The 22500-nt window shown below is 60.7% G+C and overlaps 2 non-coding genes across 2 annotated transcripts; both read right to left on the reverse strand.

Annotated features, from left to right (window-relative positions):
- Window positions 1-2402: 2402 nt before the first annotated feature.
- LOC131863771 (5S ribosomal RNA) lies at window positions 2403-2521 on the reverse strand. The gene has a single exon (XR_009362666.1). It is a non-coding gene; the product is annotated as a 5S ribosomal RNA (ribosomal RNA).
- Window positions 2522-10392: 7871 nt separating this feature from the next.
- Window positions 10393-10511, reverse strand: LOC131863770 (5S ribosomal RNA). Its single transcript, XR_009362665.1, has one exon. It is a non-coding gene; the product is annotated as a 5S ribosomal RNA (ribosomal RNA).
- Window positions 10512-22500: the final 11989 nt, after the last annotated feature.

The raw sequence follows: 22500 nt of genomic DNA on the forward strand, positions 1-22500 counted from the left end.
TGGGGTTTCTCGCATTGGCTCTTCCCAGGCCCGGTTGTTGGGTGCGCTCCCACCCTGGCGCGCGCGAAGTTGGAAGTTGGGTTAATTGCCCGGGCGCGCACCTTCGCCAGGGTGGGCACCTTGGTGCGCACACCTTGGCTGGGCTGCGCACCAGGGCGGGCTCAAGATGGCACCAGCATTCCCTTTTTCTCACTATCTTTCAAAACGGAAATTTTAAAATCTCGTTTTTTTTTTGCCTTTTATGGAAATTAGTGAAGGCATCGCATCAAAGGTGCGCACCTCGCTGCCCACCTTGGTGTGCTCCGAGGTGCCCACCACGGTGCGCAACGCCGGTGCGAACCCGGGAGCGCCCCGATGTGTGCTCCAAGGTGCGGCGTGCACGAAGTCGGACCCCGGTTTGCCCCGGGTGCGCACCTCGCGTGCACCTTGGTGCGCACACCTTGGCTGGGTTGCGCGGCCTGGTGGGCACCATGGTGCGCACCAAGGAGCGCTCCGAAGTGTGCTCCAAGGTGCGGCGTGCACGAAGTCGGAGCCCGGTTTGCCCCGGGTACGCACCTTCGCCGGGGTGGGCACCTCGGCTAGGTTGCGCGCCCTGGTGCGCACCAAGGAGCGCTCCGAAGTGTGCTCCAAGGTGCGGCGTGCACGAAGTCGGAGCCCGGTTTGCCCCGGGTGCGCACCTCGCGTGCACCTTCGGCGGGGTTGCGCGCCCTGGTGGGCACCATGGTGCGCACCAAGGAGCGCTCCGAAGTGTGCTCCAAGGTGCGGCGTGCACGAAGTCGGAGCCCGGTTTGCCCCGGGTGCGCACCTCGCGTGCACCTTCGGCGGGGTTGCGCGCCCTGGTGGGCACCATGGTGCGCACCAAGGAGCGCTCCGAAGTGTGCTCCAAGGTGCGGCGTGCACGAAGTCGGAGCCCGGTTTGCCCCGGGTGCGCACCTCGCGTGCACCTTCGCCGCGGTGGGCACCATGGCGTGCACGAAGTCGGAGCCCGGTTTGCCCCGGGTGCGCACCTCGCGTGCACCTTCGCCGGGGTGGGCACCTCGGCTGGGTTGCGCGCCCTGGTGCGCACCAAGGAGCGCTCCGAAGTGTGCTCCAAGGTGCGGCGTGCACGAAGTCGGAGCCCGGTTTGCCCCGGGTGCGCACCTCGCGTGCACCTTCGCCAGGGTGGGCACCTCGGTGCGCACACCTTCTCAATGTTTTCTTGCCTTTTCTGGAAATTGGTGAAGGCAGCGCATCAAAGGTGCGCACCTCGGTGTGCTCCGAGGTGCGAACCCGAGAGCGCTCCGAGGTGCCCACGAAGTCGAAAGTCGGGTTAATTGCATTGTTTTCCCCGGGTGCGCTCCGAGGTGCGCAACATCGGCGCGCACCAAGGAGGGCTCCGAAGTGTGCTCCAAGGTGCGCACGATGGCGTGCACCTCTGGTGCGCACGATTCGGAGCTCGGTTTGACCGGGGTGCGCACACCTTGGCTGGGTTGCGCACCTTTTGTGCGCTCCAAGGTGCGCACGAAGTCGGAGCTCGGTTTGCCCCGGGTGCGCACCTTCGCCAGGGTGCGCACCTTGATGCGCACGCCTTGGCTGGGCTGCGCACCTTGGTGGGCGCCATGGTGCGCACCTTTCGTGCGCTCCAAGGTGCGCACGAAGTCGGAGCTCGGTTTGCCCCGGGTGCGCACCTTGGTGGGCGCCATGGTGCACTCCGAGGTGCCCAAGATTGGTGCGCACCAAGGAGCGCTCCGAAGTGCGCTCCAAGGTGCGCGCGAAGTCGAAAGTTGGGTTAATTGTCCGGTTTGCCTCGGGTGCGCACCTTGCGTGCACCTTCGCCAGGGTGGGCGCCTTGGTGCGCACACCTTGGCTGGGCTGCGCACACCTTGGCACCCGCGTTTCCTTCATTTTAAATTTTTTTTTTTTACAATCTCTCAAGTGGGAAATTCTATAATCTCAACTTTTTTTGCCTTTTCAGGAAACTTTTGAATGGAGCGCATCATTGGTGCGCTCCGAAGTGTGCTCCAAAGCTCTCTCCAGCTGCGTGCACCTGCCCCGGCCGCGCACCCGGCCCCGCCCAGCTTCGCTCACCTGTCCCGGGCGTCTGGTGCGGAACCTTAGAGTAAGAAACATCACCGTGCACCTTGGCCAACGTGCGCGACTCGACCGAGCGCGCACTGGCCGAGGTGCACACCGATTTCACCTGGGTGCGCGCGCAGCACCTCGGGCGCACCGGGGTGCGCGCACAACGCCCGGGTTGCACCGTGGCCTGTGTGCTCGGGGCGCCTCGGGTGCGCGCTCGGTGTCGCCCCCGCGCGCGCGGTAGTGCGGGCAGCGCACCCCGGCCCGGCCCGGCCCCGACGAGAACGCAAACGGGCAAAAGGTTTATTCAAATAGCATTGCGATGCCCGGCGAAAAACTAAAAAAGGGTGCAACACCGGGACTTCCCGGGAGGTCACCCATCCCAGTACTACTCCGGCCCAAGTGCGCTTAACTGCGGAGTTCTGATGGGATCCGGTGCACTAACGCTGGTATGATCGCACCCGTTATGAGCTTGTCGCAGTGTGTACTTAGCAAACCGCGACCCACGTGCGAATCCACCCCGGCCACCCACCCCCGTCGAGGTGCACACCCTCCCTCGCGAAGTGCGCCCCGTTCGCCAAGTGTGAGCCCTGCCCGGGTGCGCGCACCTTGCTAGGGCGTCGGGTGTGCACCCGGCCCGGCCTACGTGCGTGCACCTGTAGGGGGCGTCGTGTGCGTGCAGTGTCCCGTCTGCAACGCGGTGCCCACACACCACCTCGGGCGCAACGACCTGCGCTCACATGTGGGCCGAGTGCACCTTGGTGCATGTTCGGGGCGCCTCGGGTGCACGCTCGATCTTGCCCCGGTGCACCAAGGCGCTCGGTTTGCCCCGGGTGCGCACTTGGTGCAAGGTGGGCACCCAAAATAGGGATCAAGCACCAAAACACAAGTTTCGGGATGCAAAATGGGACCCAAGGACCACAAATGCGTTCCAAGACCCATGATGGGTCCACGAGAACAAAAATGTGTTCCGAGACTTAATAAACAAATATTGGGTTTTAGGAGAAGAAACATGCTCTGATGCCCAAAACGAGAATCGACCCCGAAAAGGCCACAGGCCAAAAGTGGGATGCGAGACAAAAAAAAATGGGACCCGAGGACCAAAATTGGGTTCCCAGGTCGAAGACAGGGCAACCGGACAAGAAACGACCTCTAAGGCTCGAAATGAGTCCCGACGACTAAAACTTGACAAGAAGCACCCATCAGGCACCCAACTCGACACCCATGGGATGCCGACCCACCCGGGCTTCCACCTAGCACACCTTGGCACCCACCCACCCTCGCACCCAACCTCGCACCCAACTTAGCACCTTTGAACCCACATTGGCACTCACCCTGACCCTGGCACCTTGGAACCCACATTGGCACTCACCTTGACCCTGGCACCCACCTTTGCACTCACCTTGGGACCCACCCTGGCTCCCACCTCGGCACCCACCCAGACACCCACCTTGGTTCCTTGGCACCCACCTTGGATCCTTGGCACCCACCCCGACACCCACCTTGGCACGCAACTTGGCTACTTGCCACCCACCTTGGCTCCTTGACGCCCACCCCGACAACCACCCCGTGACCTACCCTGGCTAGGGTTGGTGCACACCCACCCTGGTGCCCACCTTGGCACCCACCCTATGACCCACCTTGGCACGCACCTTAGTACCCACCCCGTTACCCACCCTAGGACCCACCCCGTGACCCACCTTGGCCAGGGTGGGTGCCTTGGTGCGCACAACTTGCCTGGGCTGCACACCAGGGCGGGCTCAAGATGGCACCCGCGTTCCGTTTTTTTCACTATCTTTCAAAACGGAAATTTTAAAATCTCATTTTTTTCTTTTTTTTGCCTTTTCTGGAAATTAGTGAAGGCAGCGCATCAAAGGTGCGCAATGCTGGTGCGAACCCGGGAGCGCTCCGATGTGTGCTCCAAGGTGCGGCGTGCACGAAGTCCGAGCCTGGTTTGCCCCGGGTGCGCACCTCGCGTGCACCTTCGCCGGGGTGAGCACCTTGGCTGGGTTGCGCGCCCTGGTGCGTACCAAGGAGCGCTCTGAAGTGTGCTCCAAGGTGCGGCGTGCACGAAGTCGGAGCCCGGTTTGCCCCGGGTGTGCACCTCGGGTGCGCACCTCGCGTGCACCTTCGCTGCGGTGGGCACCTTGGCTGGGTTGCGCGCCTTGGTGGGCACCATGCAGTGCACGAAGTCGGAGCCCGGTTTGCCCCGGGCGCGCACCTCCGCCAGGGTGGGCACCTTGGTGCGCACAACTTGCCTGGGCTGCGCATCAGGAAGGGCTCAAGATGGCACCCGCGTTCCGTTTTTTTCACTATCTTTCAGAACGGAAATTTTAAAATATCGTTTTTTTTTGCCTTTTCTGGAAATTAGTGAAGGCAGCGCATCAAAGGTGCGCAACGCTGGTGCGAACCTGGGAGCGCTCCGATGTGTGCTCCAAGGTGCGGCGTGCACGAAGTCGGAGCCCGGTTTGCCTCGGGTGCGCCCTGGTGGGCACCATGGTGCGCACCAAGGAGCGCTCCGAAGTGTGCTCCAAGGTGCGGCCTGCACGAAGTCGGAGCCCGGTTTGCCCCGGGTGTGCACCTCGGGTGGGCACCTTGGTGCGCATGCCTTGCCTGGGCTGCGCACCAGGGCGGGCTCAAGATGGCACCCGCGTTCCTTTTTTTTCACTATCTTTCAAAACGGAAATTTTAAAATCTCATTTTTTTTTGCCTTTTTCTGGAAATTAGTGAAGGCAGCGCATCAAAGGTGCGCACCTCGCTGCCCACCACGGTGCGCAACGCCGGTGGGCACCCGGGAGTGCTTCGAAGTGTGCTCCAAGGTGCTGCGTGCACGTTGTCGGAGCCCGGTTTGCCCCGGGTGCGCACCTCGCGTGCACCTTCGTCGGGGTGGGCACCTTGGCTTGGTTTGCCCCGGCTGCGCTCCGAAGCGGGGTTATTGGAGCGCCGCCTCTTTTTTTGTCGGAGCGTTTGGTGGGGTTTCTCGCATTGGCTCTTCCGAGGCCCGGTTGCCACCCTGGCGCGCACGAAGTCGGAAGTAGGGTTAATTGCCCGGGTGCGCACCTTTGCCAGGGTGGCACCTTACCTGGGCTGCGCACCAGGGCGGGCTCAAGATGGCACGCGCGTTCCGTTTTTTTCACTATCTTTCAAAACGGAAATTTTAAAATCTCCTTTTTTTTTTGCCTTTTCTGGAAATTAGTGAAGGCAGCGCATCAAAGGTGCGCACCTCGCTGCCCACCTTGGTGTGCTCTGAGGTGCGCACCCGGGAGCGCTACGAAGTGTGCTCCAAGGTGCGGCGTGCACGTTGTCGGAGCCCGGTTTGCCCCAGGTGCGCACCTCGCCTGCACCTTGGCCGGGGTGGGCACCTTGGCTGGGTTTGCCCAGGGTGCGCTCCGAAGCGGGGTTACTGGAGCGCCCCCTCTTTTTTTGTCAGAGAGTTTGGTGGGGTTTCTCGCATTGGCTCTTCCCAGGCCCGGTTGTTGGGTGCGCTCCCACCCTGGCGCGCGCGAAGTTGGAAGTTGGGTTAATTGCCCGGGCGCGCACCTTCGCCAGGGTGGGCACCTTGGTGCGCAAACCTTGGCTGGGCTGCGCACCAGGGCGGGCTCAAGATGGCACCAGCATTCCCTTTTTCTCACTATCTTTCAAAACGGAAATTTTAAAATCTCGTTTTTTTTTTGCCTTTTATGGAAATTAGTGAAGGCATCGCATCAAAGGTGCGCACCTCGCTGCCCACCTTGGTGTGCTCCGAGGTGCCCACCACGGTGCGCAACGCCGGTGCGAACCCGGGAGCGCCCCGATGTGTGCTCCAAGGTGCGGCGTGCACGAAGTCGGACCCCGGTTTGCCCCGGGTGCGCACCTCGCGTGCACCTTGGTGCGCACACCTTGGCTGGGTTGCGCGGCCTGGTGGGCACCATGGTGCGCACCAAGGAGCGCTCCGAAGTGTGCTCCAAGGTGCGGCGTGCACGAAGTCGGAGCCCGGTTTGCCCCGGGTGCGCACCTTCGCCGCGGTGGGCACCATGGCGTGCACGAAGTCGGAGCCCGGTTTGCCCCGGGTGCGCACCTCGCGTGCACCTTCGCCGGGGTGGGCACCTCGGCTGGGTTGCGCGCCCTGGTGCGCACCAAGGAGCGCTCTGAAGTGTGCTCCAAGGTGCGGCGTGCACGAAGTCGGAGCCCGGTTTGCCCCGGGTGTGCACCTCGGGTGCGCACCTCGCGTGCACCTTCGCTGCGGTGGGCACCTTGGCTGGGTTGCGCGCCTTGGTGGGCACCATGCAGTGCACGAAGTCGGAGCCCGGATTGCCCCGGGCGCGCACCTCCGCCAGGGTGGGCACCTTGGTGCGCACAACTTGCCTGGGCTGCGCACCAGGAAGGGCTCAAGATGGCACCCGCGTTCCGTTTTTTTCACTATCTTTCAGAACGGAAATTTTAAAATCTCGTTTTTTTTTGCCTTTTCTGGAAATTAGTGAAGGCAGCGCATCAAAGGTGCGCAACGCTGGTGCGAACCTGGGAGCGCTCCGATGTGTGCTCCAAGGTGCGGCGTGCACGAAGTCGGACCCCGGTTTGCCCCGGGTGCGCACCTCGCGTGCACCTTGGTGCGCACACCTTGGCTGGGTTGCGCGCCCTGGTGGGCACCATGGTGCGCACCAAGGAGCGCTCCGAAGTGTGCTCCAAGGTGCGGCGTGCACGAAGTCGGAGCCCGGTTTGCCCCGGGTGCGCACCTCGCGTGCACCTTCGCCGCGGTGGGCACCATGGCGTGCACGAAGTCGGAGCCCGGTTTGCCCCGGGTGCGCACCTCGCGTGCACCTTCGCCGGGGTGGGCACCTTGGTGTGCAGACCTTGGCTGGGTTGCGCGCCCTGGTGGGCACCATGGTGCGCACCAAGGAGCGCTCCGAAGTGTGCTCCAAGGTGCGGCCTGCACGAAGTCGGAGCCCGGTTTGCCCCGGGTGTGCACCTCGGGTGGGCACCTTGGTGCGCATGCCTTGCCTGGGCTGCGCACCAGGGCGGGCTCAAGATGGCACCCGCGTTCCTTTTTTTTCACTATCTTTCAAAACGGAAATTTTAAAATCTCATTTTTTTTTGCCTTTTTCTGGAAATTAGTGAAGGCAGCGCATCAAAGGTGCGCACCTCGCTGCCCACCACGGTGCGCAACGCCGGTGGGCACCCGGGAGTGCTTCGAAGTGTGCTCCAAGGTGCTGCGTGCACGTTGTCGGAGCCCGGTTTGCCCCGGGTGCGCACCTCGCGTGCACCTTCGTCGGGGTGGGCACCTTGGCTGGGTTTGCCCCGGCTGCGCTCCGAAGCGGGGTTATTGGAGCGCCGCCTCTTTTTTTGTCGGAGCGTTTGGTGGGGTTTCTCGCATTGGCTCTTCCGAGGCCCGGTTGCCACCCTGGCGCGCACGAAGTCGGAAGTAGGGTTAATTGCCCGGGTGCGCACCTTTGCCAGGGTGGGCACCTTACCTGGGCTGCGCACCAGGGCGGGCTCAAGATGGCACGCGCGTTCCGTTTTTTTCACTATCTTTCAAAACGGAAATTTTAAAATCTCCTTTTTTTTTTGCCTTTTCTGGAAATTAGTGAAGGCAGCGCATCAAAGGTGCGCACCTCACTGCCCACCTTGGTGTGCTCTGAGGTGCGCACCCGGGAGCGCTACGAAGTGTGCTCCAAGGTGCGGCGTGCACGTTGTCGGAGCCCGGTTTGCCCCGGGTGCGCACCTCGCCTGCACCTTGGCCGGGGTGGGCACCTTGGCTGGGTTTGCCCAGGGTGCGCTCCGAAGCGGGGTTACTGGAGCGCCCCCTCTTTTTTTGTCAGAGCGTTTGGTGGGGTTTCTCGCATTGGCTCTTCCCAGGCCCGGTTGTTGGGTGCGCTCCCACCCTGGCGCGCGCGAAGTTGGAAGTTGGATTAATTGCCCGGGCGCGCACCTTCGCCAGGGTGGGCACCTTGGTGCGCACACCTTGGCTGGGCTGCGCACCAGGGCGGGCTCAAGATGGCACCAGCATTCCCTTTTTCTCACTATCTTTCAAAACGGAAATTTTAAAATCTCGTTTTTTTTTTGCCTTTTATGGAAATTAGTGAAGGCATCGCATCAAAGGTGCGCACCTCGCTGCCCACCTTGGTGTGCTCCGAGGTGCCCACCACGGTGCGCAACGCCGGTGCGAACCCGGGAGCGCCCCGATGTGTGCTCCAAGGTGCGGCGTGCACGAAGTCGGACCCCGGTTTGCCCCGGGTGCGCACCTCGCGTGCACCTTGGTGCGCACACCTTGGCTGGGTTGCGCGGCCTGGTGGGCACCATGGTGCGCACCAAGGAGCGCTCCGAAGTGTGCTCCAAGGTGCGGCGTGCACGAAGTCGGAGCCCGGTTTCCCCCGGGTACGCACCTCGCGTGCACCTTCGCCGGGGTGGGCACCTCGGCTGGGTTGCGCGCCCTGGTGCGCACCAAGGAGCGCTCCGAAGTGTGCTCCAAGGTGCGGCGTGCACGAAGTCGGAGCCCGGTTTGCCCCGGGTGCGCACCTTCGCCGCGGTGCGCACCATGGCGTGCACGAAGTCGGAGCCCGGTTTGCCCCGGGTGCGCACCTCGCGTGCACCTTCGGCGGGGTTGCGCGCCCTGGTGGGCACCATGGTGCGCACCAAGGAGCGCTCCGAAGTGTGCTCCAAGGTGCGGCGTGCACGAAGTCGGAGCCCGGTTTGCCCCGGGTGCGCACCTCGCGTGCACCTTCGGCGGGGTTGCGCGCCCTGGTGGGCACCATGGTGCGCACCAAGGAGCGCTCCGAAGTGTGCTCCAAGGTGCGGCGTGCACGAAGTCGGAGCCCGGTTTGCCCCGGGTGCGCACCTCGCGTGCACCTTCGGCGGGGTTGCGCGCCCTGGTGGGCACCATGGTGCGCACCAAGGAGCGCTCCGAAGTGTGCTCCAAGGTGCGGCGTGCACGAAGTCGGAGCCCGGTTTGCCCCGGGTGCGCACCTCGCGTGCACCTTCGCCGGGGTGGGCACCTCGGCTGGGTTGCGCGCCCTGGTGCGCACCAAGGAGCGCTCCGAAGTGTGCTCCAAGGTGCGGCGTGCACGAAGTCGGAGCCCGGTTTGCCCCGGGTGCGCACCTCGCGTGCACCTTCGCCAGGGTGGGCACCTCGGTGCGCACACCTTCTCAATGTTTTCTTGCCTTTTCTGGAAATTGGTGAAGGCAGCGCATCAAAGGTGCGCACCTCGGTGTGCTCCGAGGTGCGAACCCGAGAGCGCTCCGAGGTGCCCACGAAGTCGAAAGTCGGGTTAATTGCATTGTTTTCCCCGGGTGCGCTCCGAGGTGCGCAACATCGGCGCGCACCAAGGAGGGCTCCGAAGTGTGCTCCAAGGTGCGCACGATGGCGTGCACCTCTGGTGCGCACGATTCGGAGCTCGGTTTGACCGGGGTGCGCACACCTTGGCTGGGTTGCGCACCTTTTGTGCGCTCCAAGGTGCGCACGAAGTCGGAGCTCGGTTTGCCCCGGGTGCGCACCTTCGCCAGGGTGCGCACCTTGATGCGCACGCCTTGGCTGGGCTGCGCACCTTGGTGGGCGCCATGGTGCGCACCTTTCGTGCGCTCCAAGGTGCGCACGAAGTCGGAGCTCGGTTTGCCCCGGGTGCGCACCTTGGTGGGCGCCATGGTGCACTCCGAGGTGCCCAAGATTGGTGCGCACCAAGGAGCGCTCCGAAGTGCGCTCCAAGGTGCGCGCGAAGTCGAAAGTTGGGTTAATTGTCCGGTTTGCCTCGGGTGCGCACCTTGCGTGCACCTTCGCCAGGGTGGGCGCCTTGGTGCGCACACCTTGGCTGGGCTGCGCACACCTTGGCACCCGCGTTTCCTTCATTTTAAATTTTTTTTTTTTACAATCTCTCAAGTGGGAAATTCTATAATCTCAACTTTTTTTGCCTTTTCAGGAAACTTTTGAATGGAGCGCATCATTGGTGCGCTCCGAAGTGTGCTCCAAAGCTCTCTCCAGCTGCGTGCACCTGCCCCGGCCGCGCACCCGGCCCCGCCCAGCTTCGCTCACCTGTCCCGGGCGTCTGGTGCGGAACCTTAGAGTAAGAAACATCACCGTGCACCTTGGCCAACGTGCGCGACTCGACCGAGCGCGCACTGGCCGAGGTGCACACCGATTTCACCTGGGTGCGCGCGCAGCACCTCGGGCGCACCGGGGTGCGCGCACAACGCCCGGGTTGCACCGTGGCCTGTGTGCTCGGGGTGCCTCGGGTGCGCGCTCGGTGTCGCCCCCGCGCGCGCGGTAGTGCGGGCAGCGCACCCCGGCCCGGCCCGGCCCCGACGAGAACGCAAACGGGCAAAAGGTTTATTCAAATAGCATTGCGACGCCCGGCGAAAAACTAAAAAAGGGTGCAACACCGGGACTTCCCGGGAGGTCACCCATCCCAGTACTACTCCGGCCCAAGCGCGCTTAACTGCGGAGTTCTGATGGGATCCGGTGCACTAATGCTGGTATGATCGCACCCGTTATGAGCTTGTCGCAGTGTGTACTTAGCAAACCGCGACCCACGTGCGAATCCACCCCGGCCACCCACCCCCGTCGAGGTGCACACCCTCCCTCGCGAAGTGCGCCCCGTTCGCCAAGTGTGAGCCCTGCCCGGGTGCGCGCACCTTGCTAGGGCGTCGGGTGTGCACCCGGCCCGGCCTACGTGCGTGCACCTGGAGGGGGCGTCGTGTGCGTGCAGTGTCCCGTCTGCAACGCGGTGCCCACACACCACCTCGGGCGCAACGACCTGCGCTCACATGTGGGCCGAGTGCACCTTGGTGCATGTTCGGGGCGCCTCGGGTGCACGCTCGATCTTGCCCCGGTGCACCAAGGCGCTCGGTTTGCCCCGGGTGCGCACTTGGTGCAAGGTGGGCACCCAAAATAGGGATCAAGCACCAAAACACAAGTTTCGGGATGCAAAATGGGACCCAAGGACCACAAATGCGTTCCAAGACCCATGATGGGTCCACGAGAACAAAAATGTGTTCCGAGACTTAATAAACAAATATTGGGTTTTAGGAGAAGAAACATGCTCTGATGCCCAAAACGAGAATCGACCCCGAAAAGGCCACAGGCCAAAAGTGGGATGCGAGACAAAAAAAAATGGGACCCGAGGACCAAAATTGGGTTCCCAGGTCGAAGACAGGGCAACCGGACAAGAAACGACCTCTAAGGCTCGAAATGAGTCCCGACGACTAAAACTTGACAAGAAGCACCCATCAGGCACCCAACTCGACACCCATGGGATGCCGACCCACCCGGGCTTCCACCTAGCACACCTTGGCACCCACCCACCCTCGCACCCAACCTCGCACCCAACTTAGCACCTTTGAACCCACATTGGCACTCACCCTGACCCTGGCACCTTGGAACCCACATTGGCACTCACCTTGACCCTGGCACCCACCTTTGCACTCACCTTGGGACCCACCCTGGCTCCCACCTCGGCACCCACCCAGACACCCACCTTGGTTCCTTGGCACCCACCTTGGATCCTTGGCACCCACCCCGACACCCACCTTGGCACGCAACTTGGCTACTTGCCACCCACCTTGGCTCCTTGACGCCCACCCCGACAACCACCCCGTGACCTACCCTGGCTAGGGTTGGTGCACACCCACCCTGGTGCCCACCTTGGCACCCACCCTATGACCCACCTTGGCACGCACCTTAGTACCCACCCCGTTACCCACCCTAGGACCCACCCCGTGACCCACCTTGGCCAGGGTGGGTGCACCCACCCTGGTGCCCACCTTGGCACCCACCCATCCTAGCACCCAGCCTGTGACCGGGCTTGGAACCCAACCTTGCACCCGCACCCGTCTTGGCCAGTGTGGGTGCGCACCCATCCTGGCACCCACGTTGTGACACACCCTTTAACCCACGCACCCTAGCACCCACGTTGGCACCCACCTTGGAACCCAACCTAGCAACTTGGCACCCACCCCGTGACCCACCTTGGCATCCACCATAGCAGTCGCCGACTTGGCACCCACCTCGGCACCCACCTTGACACTTGTGGACCCACCTTGCCACTCACCCTAGCATCGACCCATCCTAGCACCCACCCTGGCACCTTTGCACCCTAGCACTCACCCATCCTAGCACCTAACCTGTGACCCACCTTGACACTCACCCTCGCACCCACCTTGGAACCCAACCTAGCACCCACCCACCCTGACACCAACCCTAGCACCTACCCACCCTTGCACCCACCCTGTGACCCATCTTGGCACCCACCCATCCTACCACTCAACCTATCACCCACCTTCTCACCCACCTTGGCATCCACCTTAGCACCCACCCACACTGGCACCTTGGCACCCACCTCGGGCAAGGTGGGTGCACACCCACCCTGGCACCCAATTTAGAACCCACCGAGCATGTTACCCACCTTGGCACCCACATTGCAGCCCACCCTAGTACCCACCCTATGACCCACATTGGCATCCACACCCTAGCACCCAGGCACCTCGACACCCGCCTTGACACCCACCCTAGCACTGAACCTGTGACCCACCTTGGAACTCACCCTAGAACCCACCCACCCTGTGAACCACCTTGGCATCCACCTTAGCACCCACCCACCTTGGCACCCACTCTAGCACTCACCCATCCTAACACCCAACTTGTTACCCACCTTGGCACCCGCCCTCGCGTCCACCTTGAAACCCACCCTAGCACCCACCCACGCAGGAGCCCACCTTGGCACCCAACCTAACACCCACGCATCCTGGCACCCAACTTGTGACCCACCTTGGAACCCACCCTAGTACCCACCTTTGAACCCACTATATCACCAACCCACCTTGGCACCCACCCTATGACCCTCTTTGGAATCCACCCTAGCACGCACCCACCCTGGCACCCACCATGGAGCGCACCCTAGCACCCACCCACCTCGGCACGCACCTCAACACCCACCTTGGTGTGCGCACTGCGCCAACCTCTCAAAGACCCTATGTGGTGCGCTCCAAAGTGTACACCTTTGGTGCGCTCCAAGGTGCGCACCTTTGGTGCACACCGAGGTGCACACCAAAGTGTGCACCGAGGTGAGCACCAAAGTGCACTCCAGGGTGCACACCAAGGCGTGCACCTTTGGTGCGGTCAATGCAAACGAATTCGGAAGTTGGGGTCGATGTCCTAATCGCTGCTGCAGACTACACGTATGAGAATCGGACAAATAGCTTTATATAGGGGAGGTGTTGCGTTTGATGGGTCGACTCCCCTGGTTGTGTGCACTGCACCAACTTCAAAGACCCTGTCTTGTTTAAGAAGTCAAAAGTTGGGGTGGATGTCCTAATCATTGCTGCAGTCTACGCATGTATGAGAATCAGACAAATAGCTTATATAGGGGAGGTGTTGCATTCGGTGGGTTGACTCCCCTGGTTGTGCGCACTGCGCCAACCTCAAAGACCCCGCATAGCAGAAGAAGTCGGAAGTCGGATTTTGGTGAGCACCAAGGCGTGCACCTTTGGTGCGGTCAACGCAGACGAATTCAGAAGTTGGGGTGGATGTCCTAATCGTTGTTGCAGGCTACACATGTATGAGAATCAGACAAATAGCTTATATAGGGGAGGTGTTGGGTTTGATGGGTCAACTCCCTTGGTTGTGCGCATTACGCCAACCTCAAAGACCTTGTTTTCGTTAAGAAGTCAAAAGTTGGGGTCAATGTCCTAATGGCTCCTGCAGGCTACACATGTATGAGAATCGGACAAATAGCTTATATAGGGGAGGTGTTGGGTTTGATGGGTCGACTCCCCTGGTTGTGCGCATTACGTCAACCTCAAAGACCTTGTTTTCGTTAAGAAGTCAAAAGTTGGGGTCGATGTCCTAATTGCTCCTGTAGACTACACATGTATGAGAATCAGACAAATAGCTTATATAGGGGAGGTGTTGGGTTTGATGGGTTGACTCCCCTAGTTGTTCGCATTACACCAACCTCAAAGACCTTGTTTTCGTTTAGAAGCCGAAAGTTGGGGTCGATGTCCTAATTGCTCCTGCAGGCTACGCATGTATGAGAATCAGACAAATAGCTTATATAGGGGAGGTGTTGGGTTTGATGGGTCGACTCCCCTGGTTGTGCGCATTGCGCCAACCTCAAAGACCCTGCATTGCGGATGAAGTCGAAAGTCAGAGTTTGGTGTGCTACAAGGTGTGGTCGAAGGTGCTCACCTAGGTGTGCACCTTTGGAGCACAGGAAAAGTGCCCTCCAAAAGTGCGCACCTTTGGAGTGCACAAAAGTGCCCTCCAAAAGTGCGCACCTTTGGAGCGCAGAAAAGTGCCCTCCAAAAAGTGCCCTCCAAAAGTGCGCACCTTTGGAGCGCAGAAAAGTGCCCTCCAAAAAGTGCCCTCCAAAAGTGCGCACCTTTGGAGCGCAGAAAAGTGCCCTCCAAAAAGTGCCCTCCAAAAGTGCGCACCTTTGGAGCGCAGAAAAGTGCCCTCCAAAAAGTGCCCTCCAAAAGTGCGCACCTTTGGAGCGCAGAAAAGTGCCCTCCAAAAAGTGCCCTCCAAAAGTGCGCACCTTTGGAGCGCAGAAAAGTGCCCTCCAAAAAGTGCCCTCCAAAAGTGCGCACCTTTGGAGCGCAGAAAAGTGCCCTCCAAAAAGTGCCCTCCAAAAGTGCGCACCTTTGGAGCGCAGAAAAGTGCCCTCCAAAAAGTGCCCTCCAAAAGTGCGCACCTTTGGAGCGCAGAAAAGTGCCCTCCAAAAAGTGCCCTCCAAAAGTGCGCACCTTTGGAGCGCAGAAAAGTGCCCTCCAAAAGTGCGCACTTTTGGTGCGCACCAAGGCGCTGGTTCGGTCGTTGCAGGCGAGTTCGGAAGTTGGGGTCGATGTCCTGAGCGGAGGTGCAAACTACACAGGTGTCGGAATCGGACAAATAGCTTATATAGGGGAGGTGTATGCTTCGATGGGTCGACTCCCCAGGTTGAGCGCACCGCGCCAACCTCAAAGACCCTACGGTATGGATGAAGTCGGAAGTTGGGTCCGATGACCGATTCGATTAGTAGGTATGCTCATGAGGTCGGAATTTGGGTCCGATGACCTGCCATGTGCAGGAAGGCGAATGTTGACACTGTGCGTTGCAAGGTGCACACCAAGGCGCTGGTGCGGTCTTTTTAGTCGAGTTCGGAAGTTGGGGTCGATGTCCTGATCGGAGGTGCAAGCTACACAGGTGTGGGAATCGGACAAATAGCTTATATAGGGGAGGTGTATGCTTCGTTGGGTCGACTCCCCGGGTTGAGCGCACCGCGCCAACCTCAAAGACCCTACGGTATGGATGAAGTCGGAAGTTGGGTCCGATGACCGATTCGATATGTAGGCATACTCGCGAGGTCGGAATTTGGGTCCGATGACCTGCCACGTGCAGGAAGGCGAATGTTGGCACTGTGCGTTGCAAGGTGCGCACCAAGGCGCTGGTTCGGTCGTTGGAGGCGAGTTCGGAAGTTGGGGTCGATGTCTTGATCGGAGGTGCAAACTACACAGGTGTGGGAATCGGACAAATAGCTTATATAGGGGAGGTGTATGCTTCGTTGGGTCGACTCCCCGGGTTGAGCGCACCGCGCCAACCTCAAAGACCCTACGGTATGGATGAAGTCGGAAGTTGGGTCCGATGACCGATTCGATATGTAGGCATACTCGCGAGGTCGGAATTTGGGTCCGATGACCTGCCATGTGCAGGAAGGCGAATGTTGGGACTGTGCGTCGCAAGGTGCGCACCAAGGCGCTGGTGCCGTCGTTGCAGTCGAGTTCGGAAGTTGGGGTCGATGTCCTGGTCAGAGGTGCAAACTACACAGGTGTGGGAATCGGACAAATAGCTTATATAGGGGAGGTGTATGCTTCGATGGGTCGACTCCCTGGGTTGAGCGCACCGCGCCAACCTCAAAGACCCTACAGTATGGATGAAGTCGGAAGTTGGGTCCGATGACCGATTCGATACGTAGGCATATTGGCGAGGTCTGAATTTGTGTCCGATGACCTGCCATGCGCAGGAAGGCGGAATTTGGGTCCGATGACCGAGTTGATGGCGTGCCATGCGCAGAAAGGCGGAATTTGGGTCCGATGACCGAGTTGATGTTGATGGCCCGCCATGCACAGGAAGGCGGAATTTGGGTCCGATGACCGATTTGAAGGCGTGCCATACGCAAAAAGGCGGAGTTTGGGTCCGATGACCGAGTTGATATTGATGGCCCGCCATGCGCAGGAAGGCGGAATTTGGGTCCGATGACCTGACATACGCATGGAGTCCGACTCGGGGGCCGATGTTCGATTCGATGACTTGCATTGTGGGTAAAGTCGGAAGTTGTGGTCTTTGACCCGATTCGATGACCAGACTTCGGCTGCTTGAGAATCGGACAAATAACTTATATAGGGGAGGTAGTGTTCTCGAGCATCCTCCCCCCGTGCCCGTTTATGTCGATTGATGCTGGTGCTCGACTGGTTGGAGCGCTCGGATGCAAAAATCTTGCACCAGGATTTATCGATTGTGATGGACACGGCAAGTCTCCTGATTGCTATGCAGGAGCTCATCGTGAATCTCTATGCGGCCTTGGTATGGACTCGACCTGCGGAATGGTTCGGCAATGGTAGTCGCTCCAACACGTCCTTGCAATGGCCACAGAGGTGATTCGACTAGAGCTCCAGTCTAGCTTTTGGGTTGCTTGGCGGACTGGTATAGCCGCGATCGAGTTCCGGCCATGAACGTTTTAGATAGCTCTTGGGCTTTCTGGGACGGAAGTCGGAAGTTTGGGCTGTTGTCCGATTTGATGACCATTCTTCGGATGTGTGAGAATCGGACAAATAACTTATATAGGGGACTGTGTTGTCTCACGCAGCCCCCTCCGTGCCCCTCTATCTCGACCGATGTTGGTGCTTGAAAGGGTTGGGATCGCTCGGATTTATAAACGTGCACCACCATTTGTCGAGTGTGAGGGACGCGGCAGGTCTCCTAAATGCTATGCGGGCGCTCTCTGAGAATCTCTATCCGGCCTCGACACAGACTAGTCTTGCTGAATGGTTTGGCACTGGTAGTCGATCCAACACGTCGTTGTTGTGGCCGCCTAGGCGATTCGATTCGAGCCCCCGTCTAGCTTTTGGGTTGCTTGGCGGATTTTGCCCTATCCGCAAGTGAGCTCGGTCCCTAAACGTTCGAGAAACCCGATTGCTATGCGCCGACTCTCTTTCTTGCGAGCCTCCATCTAGCTTTTGGGTCTCTACGGAACGGAAGTCGGAATCTGGGACCGTTGTTTGATTCGACGAGGCAGACTACGGTTGTGCGAGAATCGGACAAATAACTTATATAGGGGAGGTGTTGACTGGAGCATTCTCCCCCGTGCCCCTCTAACTCGACCAATGCTGGCGCTCGAACGGTGGTAGCGCTCGGATTTTCATTGAGCGCCAGCATTGGTCGATTTAGAGGGGCATGCGAGATTCCCGAATGCTATGCGAGGGCTCTAACGGAAATGTCTATTGGTTTCGGTATGGATGCAATTGCGAGTGGTTCGGCAAAGGTAGTCGTTCCGATGCGTCCATGTCGTGGCCAAATCGATAATTCGATTTGAGCCCTCGTATAGCATTTGGGTCTCTCGATGTGATTCCGCATTCCAGTCCCTTTGGGCACTGCTTGAGCCGCATCCCAGGGGGTTCCCTTCCCAATAATCTGCCTCGCAACCCGATTGCTATGCGGTGAGGCTCCTCGGCCGCCTCGGAACTATCTGTGTATCAGACGCATCCAAGCGCGTCCGATGCTTGGACCATTCCGAGGCGGCCCTGAAGCCTCTTCCGTCTAGCCGTTGGGTCCTTCTCGCCGCATCCCTCGCCTCGCACCCCGATTGCTATGCGGTGAGGCTCCTCGGCCGCCTCGGAACTATCTGTGTATCGGACGCGTCGCGGGATAAGGGGTTGTCACTGGTAGTCGCCCCAAGCGCGTCCGATGCTTGGACCATTCCGAGGCGGCCCTGAAGCCTCTTCCGTCTAGCCGTTGGGTCCTTCTCGCCGCATCCCTCGCCTCGCACCCCGATTGCTATGCGGTGAGGCTCCTCGGCCGCCTCGGAACTATCTGTGTATCGGACGCGTCGCGGGATAAGGGGTTGTCATTGGTAGTCGCCCCAAGCGCGTCCGATGCTTGGACCATTCCGAGGCGGCCCTGAAGCCTCTTCCGTCTAGCCGTTGGGTCCTTCTCGCCGCATCCCTCGCCTCGCACCCCGATTGCTATGCGGTGAGGCTCCTCGGCCGCCTCGGAACTATCTGTGTATCGGACGCGTCGCGGGATAAGGGGTTGTCACTGGTAGTCGCCCCAAGCGCGTCCGATGCTTGGACCATTCCGAGGCGGCCCTGAAGCCTCTTCCGTCTAGCCGTTGGGTCCTTCTCGCCGCATCCCTCGCCTCGCACCCCGATTGCTATGCGGTGAGGCTCCTCGGCCGCCTCGGAACTATCTGTGTATCGGACGCGTCGCGGGATAAGGGGTTGTCACTGGTAGTCGCCCCAAGCGCGTTCGATGCTTGGACCATTCCGAGGCGGCCCTGAAGCCTCTTCCGTCTAGCCGTTGGGTCCTTCTCGCCGCATCCCTCGCCTCGCACCCCGATTGCTATGCGGTGAGGCTCCTCGGCCGCCTTGGAACTATCTGTGTATCGGACGCGTCGCGGGATAAGGGGTTGTCACTGGTAGTCGCCCCAAGCGCGTCCGATGCTTGGACCATTCCGAGGCGGACCCGAAGCCTCTTCCGTCTAGCCGTTGGGTCCTTCTCGCCGCATCCTTCGCCTCGCACCCCGATTGCTATGCGGTGAGGCTCCTCGGCCGCCTCGGAACTATCTGTGTATCGGACGCGTCGCGGGATAAGGGGTTGTCACTGGTAGTCGCCCCAAGCGCGTCCGATGCTTGGACCATTCCGAGGCGGACCCGAAGCCTCTTCCGTCTAGCCGTTGGGTCCTTCTCGCCGCATCCCTCGCCTCGCACCCCGATTGCTATGCGGTGAGGCTCCTCGGCCGCCTTGGAACTATCTGTGTATCGGACGCGTCGCGGGATAAGGGGTTGTCACTGGTAGTCGCCCCAAGCGCGTCCGATGCTTGGACCATTCCGAGGCGGACCCGAAGCCTCTTCCGTCTAGCCGTTGGGTCCTTCTCGCCGCATCCCTCGCCTCGCACCCCGATTGCTATGCGGTGAGGCTCCTCGGCCGCCTTGGAACTATCTGTGTATCGGACGCGTCGCGGGATAAGGGGTTGTCACTGGTAGTCGCCCCAAGCGCGTCCGATGCTTGGACCATTCCGAGGCGGACCCGAAGCCTCTTCCGTCTAGCCGTTGGGTCCTTCTCGCCGCATCCCTCGCCTCGCACCCCGATTGCTATGCTGTGAGGCTCCTCGGCCGCCTTGGAACTATCTGTGTATCGGACGCGTCGCGGGATAAGGGGTTGTCACTGGTAGTCGCCCCAAGCGCGTCCGATGCTTGGACCATTCCGAGGCGGCCCCGAAGCCTCTTCCGTCTAGCCGTTGGGTCCTTCTCGCCGCATCCCTCGCCTCGCACCCCGATTGCTATGCGGTGAGGCTCCTCGGCCGCCTTGGAACTATCTGTGTATCGGACGCGTCGCGGGATAAGGGGTTGTCACTGGTAGTCGCCCCAAGCGCGTCCGATGCTTGGACCATTCCGAGGCGGCCCCGAAGCCTCTTCCGTGTAGCCGTTGGGTCCTTCTCGCCGCATCCCTCGCCTCGCACCCCGATTGCTATGCGGTGAGGCTCCTCGGCCGCCTTGGAACTATCTGTGTATCGGACGCGTCGCGGGATAAGGGGTTGTCACTGGTAGTCGCCCCAAGCGCGTCCGATGCTTGGACCATTCCGAGGCGGACCTGAAGCCTCTTCCCTCTAGCCGTTGGGGCTTTCTCGCCGCATCCCTCGCCTCGCACCCCGATTGCTATGCTGTGAGGCTCCTCGGCCGCCTTGGAACTATCTGTGTATCGGACGCATCGCGGGATAAGGGGTTGGCAGTGGTAGTCGCCCCAAGCGCATCCGATGCTTGGACCATTCCGAGGCGGCCCTGCAGCCTCTTCCGTCTAGCCGTTGGGGCCATCTCGCCGCATCCCCCACCTCGCACCACGATTGCTATGCGGTGAGGCTCCTTGGCCGCCTCGGAACTATCTGTGTATCGGACGCATCGCGGGATAAGGGGTTGTCACTGGTAGTCGCCCCAAGCGCGTCCGATGCTTGGACTATTCCGAGGCGGCCCTGCAGCCTCTTCCGTCTAGCCGTTGGGGCCATCTCGCTGCATCCCCCACCTCCTCGGCCGCCTCGGAACTATCTGTGTATCGGACGCATCGCGGGATAAGGGGTTGGCAGTGGTAGTCGCCCCAAGCGCGTCCGATGCTTGGACTATTCCGAGGCAGCCCTGCAGCCTCTTCCGTCTAGCCTTTGGGGCCATCTCGCCGCATCCCTCGCCTCGCACCCCGATTGCTATGCGGTGAGGCTCCTCGGCCGCCTGGGAACTATCTTCGTATCGGACGCATCGCGGGATAAGGGGTTGTCACTGGTAGTCGCCCCAAGCGCGTCCGATGCTTGGACTATTCCGAGGCGGCCCTGTGGCCTCTTCCGTCTAGCCGTTGGGGCCATCTCGCCGCATCCCCCACCTCGCACCCCGATTGCTATGCGGTGAGGCTCTTCGGCCGCCTTGGAACTATCTTCGTATCGGACGCATCGCGGGATAAGGGGTTGTCACTGGTAGTGGCCCCAAGCGCGTCCGATGCTTGGACTATTCCGAGGCGGCCCTGCAGCCTCTTCCGTCTAGCCGTTGGGGCCATCTCGCCGCATCCCCCACCTCGCACCCCGATTGCTATGCGGTGAGGCTCCTCGGCCGCCTTGGAACTATCTTCGTATCGGACGCATCGCGGGATAAGGGGTTGTCACTGGTAGTCGCCCCAAGCGCGTCCGATGCTTGGACTATTCCGACGCGGCCCTGTGGCCTCTTCCGTCTAGCCGTTGGGGCCATCTCGCCGCATCCCCCACCTCGCACCCCGATTGCTATGCGGTGAGGCTCCTCGGCCGCCTTGGAACCATCTTCGTATCGGACGCATCGCGGGATAGGGGGCTGTCACTGGTAGTCGCCCCAAGCGTGTCCGATGCTTGGACCATTCCTAGGCGGCCCTGAAGCCTCTTCCGTCTAGCCGTTGGGGCCTTCCCGCCCCATCCCTCGCCTCGCACCCCCGATTGCTATGCGGTGAGGCTCCTCGGCCGCCTTGGAACCATCTGTGTATCGGACGCATCGCGGGATAAGGGGTTGGCACTGGCAGTCGCCCCAAGCGCGTCCGATGCTTGGACCATTCCGAGGTGGCCCTGAAGCCTCTTCCGTCTAGCCGTTGGGGCCTTCCCGCCCCATCCCTCGCCTCGCACCCCGATTGATATGCGGTGAGGCTCCTCGGCCGCCTTGGAACTATCTGTGTATCGGACGCATCGCGGGATAAGGGGTTGGCACTGGTAGTCGTCCCAATCGCATCCGATGCTTGGACCATTCCGAGGCGGCCCTGCAGCCTCTTCCGTTTAGCCGTCGGGGCCTTCCCGCCGCATCCCTCGCCTCGCATCCCGATTCCTATGCGGTGAGTCTTCTCGGCCGCCGCGGAACTATACCTGTTATTGCTACTGCATCCTTCGGCTGGTAACCTCCTCTGCCGCCTTGGAACGTTCTCTTTGTCGGACGCGTCGCGGGATAAGGGGTTGGCACTGGTAGTCGCCCCAAGCGCGCCCGATGCATAGACCGCTCCGAGTCGACCTTGCTTTCAGCCTCTCACATGCATAGACCTCTCTGAGTCGACCCTGCAGCCTCTCACGTTTAGCCTTTGGAATCTCGCCTCACAACATGATTGCTATCCTTGATGCATCCCTTGCCTCGAGCCCTGATTGCTTTCTTGGCTGCATCCCTCCTCTCCTCACAGCCCGGTTGTCATCACTGCTTCATCCGTCGCTTCATGCATTCTGGCTGCTGGGCCCTTCCCACCGCACACCTCGATTGCTATCTCTTCTGCATCACACACCCCGATTGCTATCTCTGCTACATCCCTCGGCTCTCACTTCTGCATCCTTCGCCTCACACCTCGATTGCTATCAATGCTGCATCCGTAACCTCACACCCCGATTGCTATGCGGGGAGGCTCCTTGGCCGCCTTGGAAATTTCTGTGTGTCGGACGCACCGCGGGATAAGGGGTTGGCACTGGTAGTCGCCCCAAGTGCGCCCGATTCTTAGACCGCTTCGAGGTGACCTCGTAGCCTCTTTCGTCCAGGCTTCCTGCCTTCAACGCCCTTTTTACACCTCGATTGCTATGCGCGGGCTCGTTGGCGTCTATCACCTCTCTGCGAAGAGTGGCACGATGATTGTTGGGGTAAATCGTAGCAGTCCGATCTCTGGCCTTGGGCCATTGTGAGGGCTGATCGATTTCCTGTGCGCATCTCGTGTTCGCCCAGTAACAGACTCGACGACTTGTAATCGGTCTTGTTCCC

This window comes from Cryptomeria japonica, unplaced genomic scaffold (assembly GCF_030272615.1).
Source record: "Cryptomeria japonica unplaced genomic scaffold, Sugi_1.0 HiC_scaffold_68, whole genome shotgun sequence".
Classification (NCBI taxonomy): domain Eukaryota; kingdom Viridiplantae; phylum Streptophyta; class Pinopsida; order Cupressales; family Cupressaceae; genus Cryptomeria; species Cryptomeria japonica.